The sequence below is a fragment of the Salmo salar genome, unplaced genomic scaffold (assembly GCF_905237065.1).
Source record: "Salmo salar unplaced genomic scaffold, Ssal_v3.1, whole genome shotgun sequence".
In the NCBI taxonomy this organism is placed as follows: domain Eukaryota; kingdom Metazoa; phylum Chordata; class Actinopteri; order Salmoniformes; family Salmonidae; genus Salmo; species Salmo salar.
The window spans coordinates 17,260-26,909 of record NW_025547632.1 but is presented as its reverse complement, the minus strand read 5'-3'; the positions used below and the strand labels follow the sequence as shown (position 1 = coordinate 26,909).

The following is a 9,650-nucleotide window of genomic DNA, read 5'->3' as shown; positions in this document are numbered from 1 at the left end:
GGACATGATGGTGTTCTCTGTTTTGCTCTAGGAATTACAACAAACTAACAGGGTGGAAGTGATATTAGGGGGACACAGAAAAACTTAAATTAAATAATATGAATGAAAAATGAATGAATGAATGACATTTTATTTTTGTGTCAAATCGCCAACTGGTAACCCATCCCTTATGGGGTTAATTGCCACATAAATAAACATTACAATAATTGACTGTGGTAATTAAATGATAATTCCTCTTCAGTGCTCTCTGCATTGAGCATCACATGAAGAATGAAAACAACGTAAGGTAAAAATCAATACATAATAGTAAATAAGGTGATGCAAACAATAATTATATCCCTAGAGCAGTACAATAATATACACACTGTATATATACACATACATACATACACACTGTATATATACACATACATACATACACACTGTATATATACACATACATACATACACACTGTATATATACACATACATACACACTGTATATATACACATACATACATACACACTGTATATATACACATACATACATACATACACACTGTATATATACACATACATACATACATACATACACACTGTATATATACACATACATACATACATACATACATACACACTGTATATATACACATACATAACATACATACACACTGTATATATACACATACATACATACATACATACATACACACTGTATATATACACATACATACATACACACTGTATATATACACATACATACATACACACTGTATATATACACATACATACACACTGTATATATACACATACATACATACACACTGTATATATACACATACATACATACACACTGTATATATACACATACATACATACACACTGTATATATACACATACATACATACACACTGTATATATACACATACATACACACTGTATATATACACATACATACATACACACTGTATATATACACATACATACATACACACTGTATATATACACATACATACATACACACTGTATATATACACATACATACATACACACTGTATATATACACATACATACATACACACTGTATATATATACATACATACATACATACACACTGTATATATACACATACATACATACACACTGTATATATACACATACATACATACACACTGTATATATACACATACATACATACATATACAGATAAATAAATACAGAAAATGGGTAGAGGAGGTGAATCATCAACCCAGAAAAATAAACAGAAGGAATTTGAACCCAGTCTGACACAAAGAGAAGATTCATATGGGAGACAAGTCTATACACAATCTATATACACACATACCATTTACCACATAGAAGACTCATATGGGAGACAAGTCTATACACAATCTATATATACACATACCATTTACCACATAGAAGACTCATATGGGAGACAAACCTATACACAATCTATATATACACATACCATTTACCACATAGAAGATTCATATGGGAGACAAGTCTATACACAATCTATATACACATGTACCATTTACCACATAGAAGACTCATATGGGAGACAAGTCTATACACAATCTATATACACATACCATTTACCACATAGAAGACTCATATGGGAGACAAGTCTATACACAATCTATATACACACATACCATTTACCACATAGAAGAGTCATATGGGAGACAAGTCTATACACAATCTATATACACATGTACCATTTACCACGCAGAAGCTAAATATTTTTACAATTTAATTATAGGTAAACATTTTTCTTATATTCCAGGATTTATCTAAATATTCCACAAACGGAAATACACAATGGACAAAAAAAACATTTCAATTTCTCCTCATCACTCATCACATACTGCCAGGGTATATCTGGTGGTCTTTCTGGAATAAGAGCAAGCGTATGTCATGGTAGAAAAGGAAATAGAGGATTAAATCAGTTTAATTCTCTATTTCTTTAAGGTCACAATAGTTACATAGTCTTTCCTCCATTTCACCACAATACTGACCTGTATCAATACTCAGAGAAAATATCCCTGATCTTACCTGTTTCAATACTCAGAGAAAATATCCCTGATCTTACCTGTTTCAATACTCAGAGGCAATATCCATGATCGTACCTGTTTCAATACACAGAGACAATATCCCTGAAATAACCTGTTTCAATACGCAGAGACAATATCCCTGATCTGACCTGTTTCAATACTCAGAGACAATATCCCTGATCTGACCTGTTTCAATACTCAGAGGAAATATCCCTGATCTGAACTGTTTCAATACGCAGAGACAATATCCCTGATCTGAACTGTTTCAATACGCAGATGAAATATCCCTGATCTGAACTGTTTCAATACGCAGAGACAATATCCCTGATCTGACCTGTTTCAATACGCAGAGGCAATATCCCTGATCTGACCTGTTTCAATACACAGAGACAATATCCCTGATCTTCCCTGTGCACATAGAGATCTCTTGCTTTTAGGTAGGTTATACATAATATATCTCTCACACACCAATTCACCCTGAATCAAACAAAAGGTTCTCAATTTGGATTTATGATTCATCTCCTCCACCCATCTTTTTTTCATGTCGCATCAACAGTTGTTTTTTAATCATATCTATGTCTCCCTTCATTTGGTTTTGGTACAGATGTTCATAGTTACACTGTTGAAAAAGCTCAGACATTTCAGTTGCCCAGGCTTCCCCTATGGATAGATAAATACAATAATCATGAAAAAAGTCATTGATGAAAGAGACTTCAACTAGGACTATAAAATAATGAAGAAACAGTTTAACATTTTGTTATTTTATGGCTTATATTTATTGTAGAAGTTGATAAATAACACCTGGGGACAAAAACGCCTACATCTTCTGACAAAAAGTGTTAAAATGCATAACATTCCCTTTCAGGATCCATATTTTGGTGTTTATAAGGTAAAGGACACCTGATATTTAAAGCCTTTTTGAATCCACATTTTACACTAAATAAGAACTGATATTTCCCGGGGACAGAAAAGGCACCACATGGTAGGAATGACTCAGCAGCACTCCTAGACACTAGTTTAGTGGATTCCAAATGTTCCCTCTACTTTATTCTACATTATTAACCTGAAATACTCACTTTACTTGGAAACTGAGTTGCAGTTTAGAGGTTAAACTATGAGCTGCTCTGTCATCTCAAAATGACCCTGTACAGATACTTTCTTATATTCAGTTTCAACTGTAGTCAAGGAGTCACCCTTCATATAACAACAGTAACCAGAGGGTGGAGCTAACAGTCAGTTTCAACTGTAGTCAAGGAGTCACCCTTCATATAACAACAGTAACCAGAGGGTGGAGCTAACAGTCAGTTTCAACTGTAGTCAAGGAGTCACCCTTCACATAACAACAGTAACCAGAGGGTGGAGCTAACAGTCAGTTTCAACTGTAGTCAAGGTGTCACCCTTCACATAACAACAGTAACCAGAGGGTGGAGCTAACAGTCAGTTTCAACTGTAGTCAAGGAGTCACCCTTCATATAACAACAGTAACCAGAGGGTGGAGCTAACAGTCAGTTTCAACTGTAGTCAAGGTGTCACCCTTCACATAACAACAGTAACCAGAGGGTGGAGCTAACAGTCAGTTTCAACTGTAGTCAAGGTGTCACCCTTCATATAACAACAGTAACCAGAGGGTGGAGCTAACAGTCAGTTTCAACTGTAGTCAAGGAGTCACCCTTCACATAACAACAGTAACCAGAGGGTGGAGCTAACAGTCAGTTTCAACTGTAGTCAAGGAGTCACCCTTCACATAACAACAGTAACCAGAGGGTGGAGCTAACAGTCAGTTTCAACTGTAGTCAAGGAGTCACCCTTCACATAACAACAGTAACCAGAGGGTGGAGCTAACAGTCAGTTTCAACTGTAGTCAAGGAGTCACCCTTCACATAACAACAGTAACCAGAGGGTGGGGCTAACAGTCAGTTTCAACTGTAGTCAAGGTGTCACCCTTCACATAACAACAGTAACCAGAGGGTGGGGCTAACAGTCAGTTTCAACTGTAGTCAAGGAGTCACCCTTCACATAACAACAGTAACCAGAGGGTGGAGCTAACAGTCAGTTACATGAGACAGCAGTAACGTGACACTGTTCTGAATCTTGCTTAAAAAATGTTATAGTCCTTCTTCAAGACATCTCTCTTACATTATTTTAGCTAAACTTATAATTTACTGGAAATCAGGTTTAGTTGTGTTTTTCCCCTGTAAGGTGTGTACGTGCTGGATAAGAACCAAAGGATGAGAAACCCTGAGATAAACATTAAACCATATAATGTAAAAGCTCCTCCACCATCTTTACCAGACGTTTTACTGATAACATGTAGACCTACTGATTAGTTTCCACTTTGAAAACTGCTGTCTGTCAGCAACTCAGCTCAAGACAGTTCTTCTAACTAGTAATATCTCATTCCAGGTATTCATTCACATACTCTGTCATTTAGAATGAATTATTGTTCATAAATACTTACTTTATTTGTCAGTATTGTCCATATAGTGTTTTCTGCTCTGTCATCTCAAAATGGATCCTGTACAAAATCACATATTTACTTTCAGTCACCTCCTGGGTGGTGCAGTGGTCTAAACCACCCCATCTGAACAGTTTCTCACCAACTGGCCACCTGGTCTATAGAGACTAAATGACTATACACTCTACGCTGCACACCACATCAACGGGGATGTAGTGGAGGGTAAACCCACGTAAACGCGCTTAAGCACCTTTTTATTTGTAAAATAGCGTTTACTCAACTTTGTATTTTGTTAATTATCGTTTACCACTTCTTATGCGTTTCCAGCGTTAAGCCTAAATTCCATCGTGGAAAACGGGCCCAGGTTGGTCAGCATGATAAAGAATCATATCTCAAGCCTACTCTGTCTATTGAATGTCTGACTACGACCTAACTTTATAATAGTTATATGTAGCCAAGACTTACCAGAGTCTGTACGTCTGTCCTTCAAATCAACACATTTATCCTGCTTCTAATGTTGCAGAGAAATGTGCGCTACATTTTCTACAGTCATTTTGTAACGGTTCCACAGTTACTTTCACTTTCATATGAGGAAATCACGTCCCTTCTGACGTCACCGGTGTATGGTTAAATAATGATGACAGAAGAGATCTACTAACTAGTAATAATATGTAATTCCAGGTATTCATTATCTTAATCTGTCCTTTATTGTTCAGAAATACTTTATTTGTACTTCTCTCCATATAGTGTGTTTTCCTCTTTTGTCATCTCACCATGGATCCTGCACTCAGCCGTCTCCCCACCCTGATAATAGAGTGTTTTATTGGTATCTTCCACTAGATGGCAGTAAACACCTGCTGTAACTAGACTTTACAACAGCATTCCTTATTCATAAAGGCAGTGTCTCAAAGGAGGAGTGCTGAATCAGGATCAGGTCCCCCTGTCTATGTAATCTGATTCATTATGATATAGGATCAGGTCCCTCCTCTCCATGTAATCTGATTCATTATGATCTAGGATCAGGTCCCCCTCTCCATGTAATCTGATTCATTATGATCTAGGATCAGGTCCCCCCTCTCCATGTAATCTGATTCATTATGATCTAGGATCAGGTCCCCCCTCTCCATGTAATCTGATTCATTATGATCTAGGATCAGGTCCCCCTCTCTCCATGTAATCTGATTCATTATGATCTAGGATCAGGTCCCCCCTCTCCATGTAATCTGATTCATTATGATCTAGGATCAGGTCCCCCTCTCCATGTAATCTGATTCATTATGATATAGGATCAGGTCCCCCCTCTCCATGTAATCTGATTCATTATGATCTAGGATCAGGTCCCCCCTCTCCATGTAATCTGATTCATTATGATCTAGGATCAGGTCCCCCCTCTCCATGTAATCTGATTCATTATGATCTAGGATCAGGTCCCCCCTCTCCATGTAATCTGATTCATGATGATCTAGGATCAGGTCCCCCCTCTCCATGTAATCTGATTCATTATGATCTAGGATAAGGTCCCCCCCTCTCCATGTAATCTGATTCATTATGATCTAGGATCAGGTCCTCCTCTCCATGTAATCTGATTCATTATGATCTAGGATCAGGTCCCTCCTCTCCATGTAATCTGATTCATTATGATCTAGGATCAGGTCCCCCCTCTCCATGTAATCTGATTCATTATGATCTAGGATCAGGTCCCCCCCTCTCCATGTAATCTGATTCATTATGATTCATCATTATGCTTTGTTTGGCGACTTTTTATCCATTGCCTATTGTGGTGAAATGTCAGGAACACATTTTTTAAATGTACTTTTAATCGTTTTAGAAACGTTTAAATGACCCACATGGATTCTAACTGGGGATTCAGCTAAAACTTGTATTTTTGGGACCAAATAAATTGATACCAACAGTGGACAATTCACAGCAAAAGCATGGAGCTACAACTGTCAAGAGGAGAATAGGGGGAGTATTCCCCTTGGAGAACCCAGAGTGCAACACTGAAGAGAAACATATTGGAGAATAACAACAATCTCAATCTGAAGCTCTAAAGAAAAAATAGGAATTGTGAAAATCAGGAACACAATTCTTCCTCCTGTCCACCTATTGTCCCTGTATGAATCAGGACCACCATTCTTCCTCCTGTCCACCTATTGTCCCTGTATGAATCAGGACCACCATTCTTCCTCCTGTCCACCTATTGTCCCTGTATGAATCAGGACCACCATTCTTCCTCCTGTCCACCTATTGTCCCTGTATGAATAAGGACCACCATTCTTCCTCCTGTCCACCTATTGTCCCTGTATGAATCAGGACCACCATTCTTCCTCCTGTCCACCTATTGTCCCTGTATGAATCAGGACCACCATTCTTCCTCCTGCCCCACCTATTGTCCCTGTATGAATCAGGACCACCATTCTTCCTCCTGTCCACCTATTGTCCCTGTATGAATCAGGAACACCATTCTTCCTCCTGTCCACCTATTGTCCCTGTATGAATCAGGACCACCATTCTTCCTCCTGTCCACCTATTGTCCCTGTATGAATATTAGTTGGCATCTAATTGAAGAACATACTGCTTTATAGATCCCAGCCTGACAAACAATTGTTTGGGCCTTACTTTGAGCACTTGCACTGGGCCTCCATTGAGTCTCCATGTGTCAAGCAGTACAGAGAAACCCCCTCTAGATGACAGCAGAGGCTCTTGGAGCTACCCTGTCTATCCACCAGTTTAGTGACCTTGTTCCATCAATATGTCCATACTACTTCACAACCCATTTGAGGTCTTGACCAGCAATGTCCCATTGGGCTCAACCAAGCCGAGAGTGAGGTTCTAGAAAGAGGACTGACTTTCATACCAACTCCTAAACAGGTGGACTGACTTTCATACCAACTCCTAAACAGGTGGCCTGACTTTCATACCAACTCCTATACAGGTGGACTGACTTTCATACCAACTCCTAAACAGGTGGACTGACTTTCATACCAACTCCTAAACAGGTGGCCTGATTTTCATACCAACTCCTAAACAGGTGGACTGACTTTCATACCAACTCCTAAACAGGTGGATTGACTTTTATACCAACTCCTAAACAGGTGGACTGACTTTCATACCAACTCCTAAACAGGTGGACTGACTTTCATACCAACTCCTAAACAGGTGGACTGACTTTCATACCAACTCCTAAACAGGTGAACTGACTTTCATACCAACTCCTAAACAGGTGGACTGGGAGGAGCTCCGGAGGGGATCTACACGTCTATCATAGAAGATTGAAGTTATCAGATCATTGTGAATATGAAACAGATTTTCCTCAGATACTATTTCCAAACCCCTCACATTTGGAACCTCAGTTGGAGTCAGAAACTATACAGACTCTGATACGTAGGGATGTGGCTTCCTTTTCACTATTCAGAACCTCACCTTTTTTATCAGCTTAACCTTACAAATGGTTAAAAATCAAGCTCTAGAAATATAGTGATTAAACCAGCAGATAAGGGGGCTCAGATTGTTGTAATGGATAAAGTGAATATCTTCTTGAAGCCAATAGACAATAGGATCATGTTAAACACTATGTTCCATTGTCCCACTCAACACAACCGGAAAACACAAAGATTAATCCAGGAGATAAACTGTATGAGGATAAGTACATTACAGATAAACAGATGGTCTGTCTTTTTTTGGACAGATTCTCCAAGGCCTAGGCAGTTGTACTTACTGCCTAAAATACATATCTCCTGAGACGTGGGCGGTTCCCTGCGGCTGACCAATAGGAAGTGATTGTGTCTCAGAGATGTGGGTGGTTCCCTGCAGCTGACCAATAGTAAATGATTGTGTCTCAGAGACGTCGGCGGTTCCCTGCGGCTGACCAATAGGAAGTGATTGTGTCTCAGAGACGTGGGCGGTTCCCTGCGGCTGACCAATAGGAAGTGATTGTGTCTCAGAGACGTGGGCAGTTCCCTGCAGCTCACCAATAGGAAGTGATTGTGTCTCAGAATCTTACTGTATTGCTGAATATATAGACTTTTATTGCTGAATATATAGACTTTTATATCAACCCTCTACCCCAGAAACACCCAGCTATGTTCAGGATACTGATGAATGAAGGGTTTATTACTATTGTAGTACTGACTTTAACCTGTTGGGGCTAGGGGGCAGTATTTTCACGGCTGGATAAAAAAACGTACCCGATTTAATCTGGTTACTAATCCTACCCAGTAACAAGAATATGCATATACTTATTATATATGGATAGAAAACACCCTAAAGTTTCTAAAACTGTTTGAATGGTGTCTGTGAGTATAACAGAACTCATTTGGCAGGCAAAACCCTGAGACAGATTCTGACAGGAAGTGGATACCTGATGTGTTGCATTACCTTTAAACCTATGCCATTGAAACACACAGGGGCTTATTAATGTTTTGGCACTTCCTATTGCTTCCACTAGATGTCACCAGCCTTTACAAAGTGTTTTGAGTCTTCTACTGTGAGATCTGACCAAACAAGAGCCTTGGAACGGTGATGGCCGATTAGACTCTGGCGCGAGGTCATGTTGGGTACCCTCGTTCCAATACGTTTTAAAAGAGAATGCATTCGTCCGCCTTGAATATTATTCATGTTCTGGTTAAAAAGGCACTAATGATTTATGCTATACAACGTTTGACATGTTTGAACGAACGTAAATATATTTTTTTCCCCTCGTTCATGAAGTGAAGTCCGGCGGGCTTAGATCATGTGCTAACAACACGGAGCTTTTTTGGACATAAATGATGAGCTTTTTTGAACAAAACTACATTCGTTATGGACCTGGGATTCCTGGAAGTGACATCTGATGAAGAGAATCAAAGGTAATGGATTATTTACATAGTATTTTCGATTTTAGATCTCTCCAACATGGCGGTTAGTCTGTATCGCAAAGCGTATTTTTCTGGGCGCAGTGCTCAGATTATTGCAAAGTGTGATTTCCCAGTAAGGTTATTTTTAAATCTGGCAAGTCGATTGCGTTCAAGAGATGTAAATCTATAATTCTTTAAATGACAATATAATATTTTACCAATGTTTTCTAATATTAATTATTTAATTTGTTGTGCTGACTTGACTGCCGGTTATTGGAGGGAAACGATTTCCTGAACATCAACGCTATAGTAAAACGCTGTTTT

General features: G+C 38.8%; 1 long non-coding RNA gene across 2 annotated transcripts; it reads right to left on the bottom strand.

Moving 5' to 3' along the window:
• Positions 1-1,120: 1,120 nt before the first annotated feature.
• LOC123732124 (uncharacterized) lies at positions 1,121-5,043 on the bottom strand. 2 transcript variants are annotated; one of them, XR_006762979.1, is made up of 3 exons: positions 4,957-5,043; positions 4,495-4,551; positions 1,121-2,696 (listed from the first exon to the last, which is right to left on the bottom strand). It is a non-coding gene; the product is annotated as an uncharacterized lncRNA (long non-coding RNA). The 2 variants fall into 2 exon arrangements; XR_006762978.1 differs by having other exon boundaries at positions 1,121-2,000; positions 2,038-2,696; positions 4,495-5,022.
• Between the last annotated feature and the right edge of the window lie 4,607 nt (positions 5,044-9,650).